Source organism: Manduca sexta, chromosome 4, assembly GCF_014839805.1.
Source record: "Manduca sexta isolate Smith_Timp_Sample1 chromosome 4, JHU_Msex_v1.0, whole genome shotgun sequence".
NCBI lineage: Eukaryota > Metazoa > Arthropoda > Insecta > Lepidoptera > Sphingidae > Manduca > Manduca sexta.
In genome coordinates, this window is record NC_051118.1 from 4429270 (window position 1) to 4445873 (window position 16604).

The window sequence follows — 16604 nt, forward strand, 5'->3', positions numbered from 1 at the left end:
AATGTACACAGGAAGTACAAAATATTTATAATTGGTGTCATATAATTGCTTTTAGAAAGTACAGTTAACAGATTACACAGTTATTAATAAAATAATTGTATAAACAAAATGACGCGCACACGCAATGTACATAACAAATCTGATGGAAAATATCGACAATTACCAACATTGATGCGGACGGAGCCGCGTGATGTCACAGGTCTAGGTCACACAGATACTGGGAATGAAATGCGTAAATGATAGATCCAATGGGACTTCTGTTAGACCTGATTACACTGGGTCCTTGCCGTTCGAGGCCGAACCAAACTGCCGCCCAAAGCATCGAGCAAGATAAAAAAAATATCGTTTCACAAATAGTAATGCGCGTCTTCTAGCCACTGGTGCATGCGAGAAATGTTAAAAAAATGTTTCATTTTACGCATTTTGTTGCCTTCTAAAAGTGCCATTCAAGGCGCATATGTTCCCCTGGGTTAAATAGAGACTGTATTTCAAGTCAGATCTCTAGCAGGACATCGGTAAATCTGTATTCCAGGCAGTTGTTTTTGCGAGAAGCGTGTACAAACATGCAGACTTTTCTTGCTCTAATAAAGATCTCCAAATTAGTATCTCTTCAATATAAAAAATGTACAGAGCAACGTGCAGAGTTGGCCTATGACAATTTTATTATGTGTGTGTTTTTTATAGGTAAACGGCATAGTGACCCACTGCACCTGATGGTAAGTGGAGTGAGGTCCTATAGAATGACGACTGACGAGAGATGATTACCCTCGACAGTCGACACAATTATGCCGGCCTGATAGAACCGGATATACGCAGATATATGCACACATGTTTAAAAAATGAGTTTATAATTGAAACCAAAGATAATGTAAACGCTGTTTTTATCCGATTATCAATTATATTTACAAATATAATTGGCATTATGGTATTTTGGTTGAAAAAGTATAAGTAACTAAATAATAAACTAAATGTAACTAATTTATAAACTCCGAAATTACACAACATTATAAATTTGGTAATCAGTTTTAATTGGATTGTTTGGCTAATATTTACATTTCCTAACTGGAACTAAATTGAGTCAATATTTTCTAAAATTGTAGTCGATTTGTGCTCTTCCATTGTAAAAACGTTATGCAGAGCAATGTTCTAAGGAACGCAAGTTCTTTTCTGATATTTACATAGGGTTAATGCTGCCTGGGTTTGGAACTGTAGGTTTTAGGTTATAATGTCAATCTTGGGCGATACACAAGATGTCTTTCTATAATATTAAATATCTGCTTTGGTGGCGTAGTTGTATTGCGTGCGCAGAATGCTCCGAGGTCCTGAGTTCGAATTGGGCAGGCCAAGTGATGTTCGGCTTCTTGTGCTCAGTATTAGCTCTCTCCGTGTCACACACATGAAATACATGGCGAAATGTGGATGTCCTGGATGCGCCTCTGTCTACCTCTTCGAGAGTAAAGGCATAAATGTATACGTATTAAACTTAATAGAAAAGATCTATGAAAATTATATATCATAGAACATCTCTATGATATATAATTTTCATATATTTTTTTAATTTTCTAGTACCATTAACGACTGCAGCCGCATGTGTGCGGCCGCTCGTGTATTCACGCTATTTTACAATCTATATCGATACACATAATATTAATCTATATTTCCCTTGGTCGCATCACGCGTGAACGGACGGAACAATTTCGCTAATTCTTTTGTTTGTGTGTTAACTATTGTCAGGAGAAGGTTCTTATGGAAGTTGAGCGGAACTTTAGAGAATATAAGATAAGTTAACGACTGTATTAAAATTACATAACTGTCAATTGTTTGAAATAACTGTCAGCGATTGACAGAATGCGTGTATCATAGAGCATTAATTTAATAAAGTTTTTTTTTTTTTGGGTGGTGATTCTGTATTCAACTCCAATGGGAATCTGTGAATGGGATACTGGTTCCCCCCTGCATAACGACTGCAGGTACCAGGGATGGGAGAAGGAGTAGGATAATGGGAAGGATGGGCTAGAGGGGAAAGATAAAGTTATGTTTTTAAATATATATTCTTATTAATTATACCAATTCGGCGATAGCCTAGTTGGGTGTGGAACGGGCTGCCAAGACGAATGTCCGCAGGTTCAAATCTCAAGGGCACACACCTCTGACTTTTCTAAAAAATCATGTGTGTATTCTTTGTGAATTTATCGTTCGCTTTAACGGTGAAGGAAAACATCGTGAGGAAACCTGCACATCTGAGAAGTACTCTATAGGAATTTCGAAGGTATGTGAAGTCTACCAATCCGCACTAGGCCAGCGTGGTGGACTAAGGCCTAATCCCTCTCAGTAGTAGAGGAGGCCCGTGTTCAGCAGTGGGCAAGTATATAATACAGGGCTGATATTATTATTATTATACCAATTCGAATTCAATATTCACAGTTAGGACAGGACAACGGGTCAACTAGTATTAAATAATTCCGAGGCACTTATAGACTATGGACTTATAACTATAATAGCTATCAGCTCAACAGCGTGTCCAGTTATCGCGCAAATTAATTTTATCTACTGTCGTTTGACCCTGCGTCTTATTTTGCTGTTACGCGGAAAGATTCTGACTTCAGTTCTATTAATTTATGTGATAGAATAGCCGTCATTTTTAATACGAACCCAATCATGGAACTATAATTCTATTATTGATTCGTGGTGAAAGAATAACCACCATCTTCAATCTCAATCAGGGTTTTGGCGCGAAAATGGACCAGTCAGAATAAAGTATTTTTGACAAGCTTACAAATGACTTGCTTTGATTGGTTTACTTTTGGTATCGGATCAAAGATTAGAATTGGGATCGTTTTATATACAGACGTAATTCTGTTTATATATAAGAGGGGTAAGAGATGTTTCAGTTATTTGTAAGCACACATCCTTTCAATAAATCTTAATATTCTAATTATCAACTCTTTCATTAACTGTTAATCTCAGTATAATTTTTTTTTCCCAATGCTACCTATCCCGTCCTATGCTATCCTGATTGCGTAGAAGCTTCCAGAATGTTAGTTTAGCTGACCTTAAATCTGCATTCGAGATTCTAATATTTACTAGTACATGGTTATCGTAAAGAAATTGCATTTTATCAATAGGTCTTGAAACCATGACGCCTCGCGGCCAGTCGCGATTACGTGGCCGTATTGTTTCAGAAAACTATAAAACCACTATTGTGAACGTGGAATTGTGTTGCGAGGTTATTTCATGTATAGAAGTTCTTCAACAATAACAATCATCTTTAGATGATGCAATGTGAGATATGATTATATGAAATCGTCGAGTTTAGTAAACGAATCTATCTTCTATATATATAAAAATGAAACCCTATTTCCCTTGGTAACGCCATCCAATGTGAACGGCTGGACCGATTGCACAATTTTTTTTGTTCTGTTTCTTATTGTCAGGAGAAGGATCTTATGAAAGAAAAAATTAAGGAAGTTGAGCGGAACGTTAGAAAATTTAAGAAAAGTTAATTTCAGCGATTGACAGAAAGCGCGCTGCAAATTCATAGTTAAGACGGGACAACGTCTATCGGGTCAGCTAGCGATTATATAAAATCGTCGAGTTTAGTAAATTAATATTAAGGTTATATAATAATAATAATAATAATAGACGAAATGAATATGGAAGCAATTACGTAAAAACTGTTTGTTTTAGATTGTCTCAGCGGCGTTGTATTGTCTGTAAATGAATACCGTAGTTGCAACTCTGTTTACCACTTTGGACTAAAGGCGTGATGTGTGTGTTGTTTTAAGTCGCGCACTCATAATAATGAAAGGAGTCATAGTTTTGAAAATCAGAAGCATTTTACAGCGATTACTAAGTTTAATATTAGACATTCTTATTATAGAACATGCGTACGTTTTTTCAAGACATGCACGGGAAAGTGACCCCACAACTCATGGTAAGTGGAATGGGGTCCAATAGAATTTCGACTGACGGGAGATGACTAACCCTTGGCAGTTGACACAATTATGTCGGCCTGTTGAAACCGGATATACCCGGAACGCGACGCACATACGTAGACTGTGGCGGGTTTTAACACTTTGGGTACGGTGGTCGCTATCCGGGCGAATATCTTGCCACCAGCAAAATTTGTGTAAAAGAGAAGCTCAATAGTGCGTTTAAAACATTGAATATTAATTCATTAACGAAGAAAGCATAACAACAACTCAAATTAAATGTAATCGTAATAACAGTGCTGAAATTTAAAAATATTTAAAGTGTCATTACCCCTGAAATGACTGGTTAGTTTCCGGCACTAAATTTTTATACGTTCTTCGCACTGTAGTAACTATTTTAATTACTTTTCCAGAGGTTAGATAATGCCCTTTTACTTTTTTTTTTGTTTCGCGGAGAAAGTCCCTTGTTACTACCGCTCAGCCTTCGTGGGGGGCGACTGAGCGGTTATGCTGGTGTAACCGTGCCTTACGGCCCGGCGTTGAGCCGCCCAGATTTGATGGTGACCTTCGGGCGACCGCCGGGCCGAGTCCCTAACTCTATGGCATTGGGCCGATAATATTGACTGACAAGTGATCGATCGTAAAGACCTATCAGAATATATCAAAGTGAATTGTCAATATCCTAGCTTACAGGAGTTGTAGTGGGGGGTGTGAGGGTGGGAAAGTGTCTTGTGAATAGTTAAGGTCATGGGGTCCTATTCCGTCTATAAGGGCGTTTTTAACGAAGGACTGCTTTGACGGCCGTATAAGTAAATAGGAGATATTTTTATTGAAATTATACACGGATACCAAACAAACGAACAGGGCCCTTATTCTGTACGATAGTGTAAACGCGTAACGCGGCCGTGTCATGTTATCTTCGAGAAATGTGCATGGAATGGTATTCGGTAAGCTAAATTTCTATAGTCCTAAACATGATGCGTTGTGTTACGCGCTTGTTACGCACTGTTAAAATAACGTGCGGGATAGAGAATAAGGCCCCTGTTATTATGCGAACAAGAAACAACAGAAAGCTTTTTAAATTTAAAATTCTAAACAGCCATTACAAATGACCAAAGAGTAAAAACTATATTCACAAGACAAAGGCAACAAAAACATTATGCCATAAACATTATGTTTAACATTCTTCCAATAATTTTAACTCTTACCTATATGGCTACCAATCGTAAACCTGCCCTACCTACCGTATAATGTCACTAAAACTGTTGTTATGGTGGATCTCATCATAAATGGAATCAACACTCTTAAATAGGCAATGTAGTAAAACATATGGTTGTTAAAACATCTAAAATTGATATATTAAACGGCCGTCCGCCCTGTGACCACTTAAAAATAGTTTTATTACAATGCCTAACATTCGCGTAAACATAAGAAATCATTATTTTTATCTTTCTGATACATCTTGTTTCTACACAATGTATTTGCTTATTAACTCTAATTAGCTTATCATACTAATAATTCTTAAGTAATTTCATACTATAGCGATAATCTAGTTAGAAGTGGAAGGGGCTGTCGTGGCGAATGTTCGCAGGTTCAAAACACAAACACACCTCCGACTTCTCTACATTTATATGTGTTTTCTTTGTAAATGTTTGCTTTAATGGTAAAAGAAAATATCGTGAGGAAACCTGCAAGACTTGAACAATATTCTACAAAATTCTTGAGGTTGTGTGCAGTCTACCAATCCACACTAGGCCAGCGTGGCCTAAGGCCCAATACTTCTTAGTAGTTGCATAGACTCGATACCGGGCTATTATTATTATATATGTAATGTGTCTAGTTTGTCATATATTTACGTCTAACAGTTATATTTAGTGTAAATATAAGTGTCCTAGAACTAATACGTCTCTTGCATGTTAGTAATAGCAAAAGTAGTGTTATTTATACTGCGTTATTGGTAGAGTGCTTATCAGTCTTAAACATTGAAATTTGTGATGTATGTGGAAAATCCTCCAACGTATCTGACGTTGTGTGTATGCATGTGGCTGAGGTCCTTTAGGATTGTATGGATGTTCGACCTTGGACATAGGGGGCCAAGGTTGGGCGGTTAATGCACAGCTATGTGTTGGGGATACTTTTAAGTACTAAAGGTCACTTAACATCACAAGACAACGTAGCTCACCACAGAGGGTCTCTATGAAATTATCTTGGGGTCCTTTCAGGGCGATAGAGTCTTGGGCACCTCCGTAAGTTTAACGTAACTATGGTTTAAGAGGGGCCTCTAAAGATCGGGGCCCCGTATCAATCATACGGCAACAGTGGCGAAAGGTGAAATTTTTCCAAAGGTATCCCGACAACTTTAAATTACGTATTAACGTGTTTTGCAAATCGTTCTAATTATGATTAGATTCGATTTCGATTTCGATTCGATCGTCCGCCATTGTACGGCAATACCTACTTTTAACGAGCCTTTGAATTACTGGTTTGCGGGCCTATACAGCAAAAACAACCGGCCGAAAAACCTTATGCCTTATTTGACCACGTCACCTTCTTAATCTAAACATCCTTGTTATTAAAACTAAGTTGAAATAATAAAATTGAAAGTACGCGAGCATATCTTGAACAATCGTCCATTGAACGATTCATAACACCGGGAACAATGCATGGTAACGTTGCAGTTACCACACTTAGGACGTCTTGTTGCGGTTACATATTTTATTATAGAATATATTGGCTTTGCTTGCGGTTCTGCCTGCATGCAAATATTGTTAGAAAACAGACTTTTTTTATTTAAAGGCTTCGTCGCTTAGCAACTTTATCGCCTTATAAAAGAATTATGTATACATACAATGAATTCAGCTACCAACTAGTTTATAAATTGCTTTAGCTCCGTCGAACAGTGAATCGGCGGGAATAGTGTTGCATAAAATAATATTATATGATTTGAAACATACTGCTAGATTAAAGTTTCATGTAGACAAGAAACAAGAGCGAGGTTTTTTTGGTCTTTGATAAATGACACACACAACATCACGCATTTATCCCTGCGGGGGTATGCAGAGACGCAATCAGGGCACCCATTTTTCGCCAAGTGTGTTCCGTCCCATGATGTGATAGGGGGCGAGCCTATCGCCATATCGGATACAAATTCTAAACTCCGGCTGATACTGAGTAGAAACACCCAAATATCACTTTGTCCGACCCGGGATTCGAACACAAGAGCTCAGAGCGCTGTCGTATCGCGCATGCAGGACAACTGCGCCCCCGAGGAAGTCTTCTATCTTTCTCTTCTTCTTTTATAAATGAATTCTGTGATTACATTGACCATCATATTGATTCCGCAAACGCATAAAATTCAAATTGATGAATTAAAGAAGTTTAAATTGACGTCAGATCTCATCAAATTATAGATAGTTTACTAAAACGTGCGTCGTCCGCGATTTTTATTCGCCAATGACGCTGCACTCGTATGCAGTTTGTATATTGCTGACAAAATTGGTACGTATGTTGACGATTTCAATTCCGAAGTACGGTGTTTGTTACAATTGCGAAACTTGATCAGTACAGTCTCACGCGACAAATATTTATAGAAAGAAAGGAAAATTATTTATTATATTTATCTTTTTAATACAAGTAAATCCGTGTGCAAATATTTTGTTGTTTTCTTAAGTCAAATATTCAACAGAGAAGACAAAGGTGTTTCATTTAAATTTGTCTTATAAAGAAGTAATGTCCTTAATATTAAATATACACATGTCTAATCTACTCCAATGTGGGGTATAAAGACTTTATTAAAAAATATATAAGGTCTTTGACAATACGTCAATAAACAAAATTACATTTACCTCTGCTAATATTGTCCCAATCATCTATTGAAAAGAAATATTTTCACCCAAAATCCCTTTACTTCTGTGATTTTTGATGTTTGGGGCAAATATAGCGTTTGTTGTTTTTCTGGCTGAAAGTGACGCAATGTCAAAATGATCTTGTATAAAAGTCATAGTGTCATGCAAGGCGCCTATCTTCTGGATAAGTAAAGTTGGGTTAGCGTGCATTGGCTATGAAGAAGATAAGATCAATTGACGACCTCTTGCGATAACTGGCTAAAATAATAAAATAAAAAAATAAAAACATTCGGATGTATCCGATTCGATAAACCTTACTTTAATACATTTATTTTTATAATATCCTATCTAGTTACTATATTGAATTTGTTTCTATATAATAATCTACGGTTGAAAGGCTGATTGACTTAAGGCGATACCTCAAGGTCCATTTTCATACATTTTGTTTCACCTTTAATCTGGGTAACTAAACAAGTATTGGCAAGTAAAGAATTTAAATTCACGTCTAGTTAGTGATTAGTTCTCGCAGTTGAAGAAAAACGTAAAAATAATTAATAATCATGGATATTTCTGCCTTTAAAATTTCGTCATATTAAATTTTTATGACGAAATTTTACGGATTTACGTTTCAAACACTAACTTTTACTTAATAGCTATATCATCTAATTATTTTGCGACATTACGTTTCATACATATTCAAAATCAGCACTCATCATCACATAACATCACACTCATGTTTTTTAGCTTAGTAATTTTTTTTTCGAAAAAAATAATGTCGCTTACGTCAAATTACATATAATATAGTCATCGATCTAGTCATATATTATTTTGTAAATAGTGGCAGATGTTACGATAATTTGACTTATTGAACTAATGCCATATTTTATTTAAATATAATTTAACTTTTATATTTACTATAGGCAGTAGGCACATGCTTCTTATAAGAGCCACAAGTCGGTTAGTACCTTCTCTGTAAAGTATACTAGATAGAAACACAATAATATAATTGCCTACAGCTGAGATTTTATTGTCGAGTTTCTAACAGACTCTTTTTTTGTCTAGTTTTAGTAAATTTGTTACAAGCATGTTCCTACGTAACTAATAAATATAATACATATAATTATTAAAACGATAAAAAAATGCTTCCAACAAATTATCATTGTCAATGTCCACTAACAGCCGTTTTCAATAAGTGATCCAAATCTCAATCTTCAATCCGATTCTGAACGAACCAATCAAAATAACTCATTAGTAAACATGTCAAAATACTTTGTTCTGATTGGTCCATTTTTAAAATAGATCGAAAAAGGGACTGGGATCGTTTATTGAAAATAGCGGTTAATTGTCCATATAATTAATTCTAAACAGTTAAGATAGCATCTAATTCCCTTTAATAAATTCACTGTATTCCATAGAATTTAATTGGCCTGCTCACCGCATGCTAAGCTATTTGTATTTTAATTTGTAGATAAAAATGCACGTTATCAAAGCAATTAACCCTCAGTTTACATAAAAGCGGTGAATCGTTTTTAAAACGGAAGTTTTAAAATTTTACTATTGTTGGTGTCTGTGGAAACCCATTTTTACTGCTTAGGTGTTGTTTAGAGATAACAGAAACTGGATATGTTTAGTGGTGAGGAGTCCATATAACCCGACTCTTGTGCTTCCCTTTCGTTATTCATGGAAAATGTTATTATCATTAGATTTTTTTTTGGTATTGTCATACGTTTGTTAGCCTGGCAGGGCCGGCTTTTACAAACACACCGGTCTAGCGGGTGAGCACTTTAGGCACTGCGAGCCCTTAAGTGAGCATGCTGAGGGGCGACTCTCTAAAGGCTCACGGCCTCGGCTCAGGACGGCCACTGGGAGATGATGAAACATCAACGATTATGGGTATTAGAACCATTTGCGGATTCGCATTTATGCATATTAGTATCTATATGGGTACACTTTTAGAAAATTTCACACTTCGCCAATGATTTAGTAGTTAAATATAAAGAATATAGCATTCAAGTTCTATTATTCTTGGCTTTTACCTTTCCCAAAGGAATATACTTATTTTTCCATAAAAAATCTACCTAGCTATTATGTATTATTTATTATAAGTATCGCTATTTTAAAAGCTTAACAAAAATACTCAAGAATGATTATCAATAGAAAACCACAAAAAGACGACACTTCATCACTTTCGTGTTCAAGTGTACGCATACCTGCGCATGACGCGGGGCGCGGGCGCAGGGAAGCTCACATTACAACGGCTGCGCGCCCATAAATCTCACAAGTGCATTTCGCTGAAGTGGCCGCCGGAAACACGACACCGGCCGATGTTTTCGTCATTAGAGTTCAATTTCATGTGTGACCTTATTTTATTTGCTAAGTTTTACGTGAATCTTGTTCTTTATTCAACATTTTAATTTGGAATATTTTTACGTTTTGTATTAATTTTTGATTAATTTTTTCGGACAAGACCTGATATTTTATTAAATTAGTCAAAATTACAAAGTCTAAATAAATGACGATAAAATTCAATTAAAATTAATTATGAATGAATTAGTTCATGACATACTACATAATTTTAGCAATTTAAAATCAGTGCACAGGTATATCCAGTATTTGTATTCAGTAGTTAATGCTGTTACGAATTAGTAATTACAAAGTCAAATCTTGACAGATCATAAGAGAAAATGCAGAGATTTATAATGGTACTATGGTCCCATTCCCACTTCGAATAATTGATTGAATGTTTTCGCATTATGAAATCATATTTTTAACAGAAGAAGGGCCTGGAAAAGCAAATTTAGTTAAAAAATTCCCAGGTTAGATATGGAATCTATACTTTTATACTAAGACTTACTAGATAATAATTACTATACAAATAGTTTGACCGGGAATCGTTCCAAAACCTCATAATTATATCCTATATTTTATCTATGTCATGATAAACTGTGGACTAAATATATTCCATGTTGTTTCTTATCTTTACTATGTTACGATTAAATCTGAACTCATTTGTGAGTCTTTACTTTCCTTAATAGTTTTTTTTAATACATACTCATGCCTGTTATTCCCGAAGGAGTAGGCAGTGGTGCAACTAGTGTACCTACTTTCCACCATATATTCCGGTCCAATGTGATAGGCGGGCCTATCGCCATATAGGATACAAATTCAAGACTCCGTTCTGATACTCAGTGGAAAAACCCAATATCACTTTGCCTGACTCGGGGATCGAACACGAGTCCTCAGCACTGCGGTACTGTAATACAAATACGCCACAGAGGCAATCTTATATTTTTTTTATAATCCATTTTATCGCGATATCGACTTATAGTCAGTGAACTTTTATGTGATTACTGTTATGATTCCTGAAGCTATTTGCACCTTATCTTGTAATTCTGATTCTTGGAATTATGAATGAGGGTGCCGTTGTACATACGTAGTATCGCGCTTCTATCCCATAGGGATAGGCAGAGACTATGGATTGCCACTGTGCACGATTCTTGCATACTTCTCTCGCTTCCTTCTTCATCAGTCTTTCCATGCATTCTCGTCGGTTTGGGGGTACTTTTGACCTGGCCTTTACTAAGAATGCCAGATATCTGACATACTTGTTGTTAGTAAGTTTTATGTTAGCATTTGAGAGATTATACATTACTTGTAGATTAGTATCCACACAAATACTTTGACCCAAAAATCGATAATCCAAATTTCAAAGATCCTAAGAGGCAACTAACACAAATGATATCTACAAATTATTTTTTCTTTATATCCTTAAAATCCTCGTAATATTAAACCAAGTCAAAATCTTGCTAACAGAGTTCCTTATTACAAATACAATGTCTCGATACACCCCAGATTATCAAATGTTTGAACAAATATTTGCGCGATAAACATCCTTCCTGCAGTATGCAGTTGCACGTAACAAAACATGTTTTCAAATGATTCTTGCGATAAAAGTTATATTGCGATATTCAAACGCATTTAAGTTAATACCGAGAAACACTAAGAACTATATCGTTTTGTTCAAGGTTTAGGTTATGAAGGAAAATTAAATAATAACAATAATATCAGCCCTGTATTATATACTTGCCCACTGCTAAGCACGGGCCTCCTCTACTACTGAGGGGGATTAGGCCTTAGTCCACCACGCTGGCCTAGTGCGGATTGGTAGACTTCACACACCTTCGAAATTCCTATCTAGAACTTCTCAGATTTCCTCACGATGTTTTCCTTCACCGTTAAAGCGAACGATAAATTCACAAAGAATACACACATGATTTTAGAAAAGTCAGAGGTGTGTGCCCTTGGGATTTGAACCTGCGGACATTCGTCTCGGCAGTCCGTTCAAGCACACACACCCAACTAGGCTATCGCCGCTTTTAAAAATTTAGAAATTTATTTCCACTAGTAGTTATTACTATGTAAACCATTAGATACGCGTACGACAAGCTGACAATTAGCAAATTTTGAAGCTTGCACGTCATGCAACGACGCGCATGTGTCTCAACTTTTGAAATATCTGTACTGGCGGTAGGTCTCAAATGTGAGAGTCCGCCTGGGTAGATACCACCGTAATGTCATTTCTGCCGTCAAGCATTAGTGTAGTCACTGTCGTGTTCAGGTTTGAAGGGCATTGTAGCCAGTGTAACTACTGGACATGATAAGACTTAACACCTCATGTCTCAGGATGGCGAGCGCAGTGGAATACCAAACAATACTTTGTAATTCAAGGTGTTGGATGGTCTTTCTACTGTTTAGGCGAACGCTAAGCTCGTCTCGTCACAAAGCAATAAAAAAAATTGCAGCTAATGTCAACACATCTGGAACTTCTATCGAAATATATTGGTGGAGAACTTGCTACTAAATTTTATGCTATCCAGCGACTTACTCGGCTTCTTTTGCAATATATTGGTGGAGAACTTGCTACTAAAATTTTTGCTATGCGACGTGTTCCGCTCATCATTGTAAAAACACATGAAGGGTATTGTAAAATGTAATATAAAGTCAAACATAAAAACATTGCCTTCCGGTACACATGTCAACGGGGTCCCTAAACGCGTGGCGAATGGAGACGCATTTGTGCATGCTGTTGAATGACTCGTCATGGTTATTACAACTTTTTTTGTTATTAGGTTCGTATGCGTTGACTATATTGGAAGTTTTGATTTCAATAGACGTGGAGTGATATCCACAAATGTAGTTATTGTTTTATTATTTTGTTATGAGCAAATTTGCTTTACAGTTAGTAATCTTGAGTTACTAACTATGTAGTATGTACTACAAATATTTTCAAGAGTAGGTACAGTATACTAATATCTGTAATGAAATAAGTTAGTTGAACTTCTATAATGTTATACATTATTTAGATTCAGTCAATATTAACTCTATCAGTTCGAAAATTTCTCACGAGAGAAGAACGAGCCAGAAACTGGTGTTGTTCTTTTGAAAATCAGTTCAAGGTATCATAATGTTCATAAATTTTGATCACGGCTAATATACAGCAAACAAACACTACTATTTCTGAATTGTGATTATTCTCAAGACCAAGGGTGTTCAAGGGTAAACAAAAAATATTTTTTTTACAGCATAGAGTCCATGGCCCAATGACCTGTGAAAGATGGGTTGTAATTTGACGAATCGAAACGAAGATCATCTCAGAGGTCAGGCCGTGATCCCAGGGTCTTTGATAACAGATAACTGATTCGTGATAGCTGTGGGATATATTTATTTATTATGCAACAGGACTTAGCAATTAATATTTAATCATTCACCCTCTATACTTAAAGGGTAGGTAGAGATGTAACTAATGCTACTAGATTTGTAAAGCTCGTTTTTCAACCCATATGATAAGCTATCGCTATTGAGCGAGTAACCCAATTTGTGTTGTTCTCAAAATATTTGACCTCATATATTATTGGTTATTAAAGTCTATCGGTTGAGGGTCATTGCTCGATTGTATGGGGTTATGCTATAGATCTAGTAAAATGATTGAAAATAGACAGGTTCCTAAGATATTTTGAATTTGAGATTAATACTATTTTCTAAAATGTGTTTTTGTACTGTAATATATTGTGTCCTGAAAAGTTGATCTGTGATATATAATTTCTTGGTTTAATTTGATGTTTTAGAAGTACCTTGGCGTACAATTCCAGTATAGTTGAATTATGATAAGACAAATTTCGTTCTTCGATATGTCATTAGTGAATGGAAAATGATAACAGCACCCTTTTGGATTCGCATTTTAGATCAGCCCCTAAATCCGGTACTAAGTACAGCCCTCAACTACAATATTCTACTTATATCTTCCTTTCTTCTCTTTCTTCTCTCTTTCGATCCATTCTCTAGCTCTCGTGAAAGTTCTATCAATTGCGAGTATATTAAAAACTAATCAAGTCATAAAATCCGTCTGTTTACAAAGGAGCGTCGTTGTATTAACTACATGAGACATAATTACATTATCAACACTCACCTCGTTATCAGAAGTTGCCGCCTAAGACCGATAAAGCAAGAGTCCCAAAACGTAACACAAAACAAACACTGCGCTCCTGCGTCTAATAGCTTATCGCAAACGATTTTTATTACACCAAGTTCCGAACAATCGTGAGACACGTACACCACACGCGGCAGTCCACCGGCGAATGAGGGGAGGTGGCGGCGCGCGGCGTCTTAGGCACGGGTCGCGGGCCGTTCTGCCTTAAGAACGTAAACTTTGATAAGGTTTTATTTTTAAAAACTAACCTCTTCGATATTTGAATTTGGAATTTTGGTGTATTGAATAATCGAATTTATTGAGCCGATGATGCAACGTCTTTGTATTTTGCTGTTATTTTTTTCGATAATGGTCTTGTTAGATTCCATTGAAGGATTTGAAACATATAAATACTTATTTTTGATAACAGTTTCGTGCACAAGACAGACCCTTCTATGGACCCTGTGATATTTGTTAAGGGCACGGGTAAAGTTCCATAAGATTAAATGTCAGCAGAGCAAGTTGCAACAAGCATGTGAACCATGGCATTATGCACCTAAAATGCATGCTTGGTTGATAACGTATATTCTAAACTGTTCCTTCGTTGATAAGTTTAAAAATAGCTTTCAAGCATTAGGGGTAAAGTGAGAGTTGACGTCACTCGCCTTAAGACTTAAGACTTTAGGTGTAATGATATTAATAATCCAAATAAATACTTGACTTTTATAACGATAATTTTCATATTAATATATCTCTGATTACTGATTAGTTATTGCTGCTAAGAAATTATGAGCAATAACTGACCTACTTCTAACAAACAATTTATTTATTTGAAAATATATCGTGCGTGAAAGTTGGTAAAATAGTTTTACGATAAAACTTTTTGACATACCGCCAATAACAACTAGCCAAGGACTTAAGTATATCTTTTACTCAATCATCATTTATGAGATTATTTTGATAATTATCGCGGTGTTTATCCTTCATTAGTGTATTATCGTAAGCAGATATTTTTGATAAACTTCGACATATTTATATATATAGGTTTTAACAAGATATTGCAAGCATAATGTGTCGCTCCAACACATTCCGATTGGCAGGGTCGGTAGAGTCCCATTTCACTGTTGCGTCACGTCAGTTTATAACAAATAAACATTTCGCTTAAGCGAGATTTAGACCATCAAGAAAACTTGTAGAATTTGACTCCCTCAAGTGATTTATAAAAAAAAATCTTTGTAAACAATCAAGGCAAGCTTGATTTCTAATTTTGAAGTTTGGGGGACTACCAGCTAGTTGCTTGAATTCAAATAATTGTGCCACTTATACCCATGTTACTATCTAATGAAAATTACGAAAGATACTCTGGAGTTGCTCTTTTCATAATCAATTTAAAGTATAACCTACAAGTACACGATACAAAGAAAAAATAAAATTGTTTTTTATCGTTGTTTAGATCAGTTCATTTATATGCTCACAAAAGAGGTAAAAGATTAATTTTAAATTTCCATACGAGCGCACAACCCTCTCTGGAATCAGGAAATATAATTCTTATATCCCCTGTAATTAGTAATAGTAAGCCAAATGGGCAGAACAGTCCAGACAAACAACACCCATTCACAAGTATGACGCATGTGCCAGCCATCGGCCTCCTCAACCATATTGTAGGGAAATGGCCGACCCGTCACACGACGCTACAGGTACAGATAAAGTCCAATTTAGGGAGGTAAAGGGAAGAGAAGGAATTTCTTATCCTAAAGTGGGAAGAAATGTTATGTTTTAAGATTTAGATTATACTTCAGATATCTCAAGTAAACGAGCAAAATTAAATGCCCTCTCGACCATGACCGATATAACACATTCATACGGAAACATTTGTTATCCATAAGGAATCGTTTGCAAATGTCATTAAAATAAAAATAGATCTACGCGTCACTGTGTCTGGAGTCTTAGTCACTTACCATTATTGAGGGTGACGACAAATGAAGGTGTTTTGATATACCACCTATTATATACTAGCTTTTGTGCACGGCTTTGCCCGCTTGAAAGTTTTCACGCGGTTTGAATAATTACCACGCGTCGAAAGGACAAAAAAAGGCGATGAGCATCTCTGTCCTACACACGTGTTGTAAATTTTATAGTCATGGTAAAGTCACCTCACTGCACTTTGGTAACAAGGGGAGAGGGATCTAATACAATATCCACTGACGAGAGATGATTACCTCTCGACAGTCGACACAATTATGCCGGCCTATTGGAACCGGATACACACAGGTTGATCCGGAACCCGACACACTGACATGGGTCACTACTGACTATGGTGGGTTTTAACCTTGTACGGTGGTCTCTACCCGTGGATATAAA

The 16604-nt window shown here is 36.2% G+C and overlaps 1 protein-coding gene across 1 annotated transcript in view; it reads right to left on the reverse strand.

The window, feature by feature from the left end:
- LOC115443018 (RNA-binding protein fusilli) overlaps nucleotides 1–16604 on the reverse strand; it is a 173842-nt gene that overhangs the window by 16056 nt on the left and 141182 nt on the right. The window lies entirely within an intron of this gene.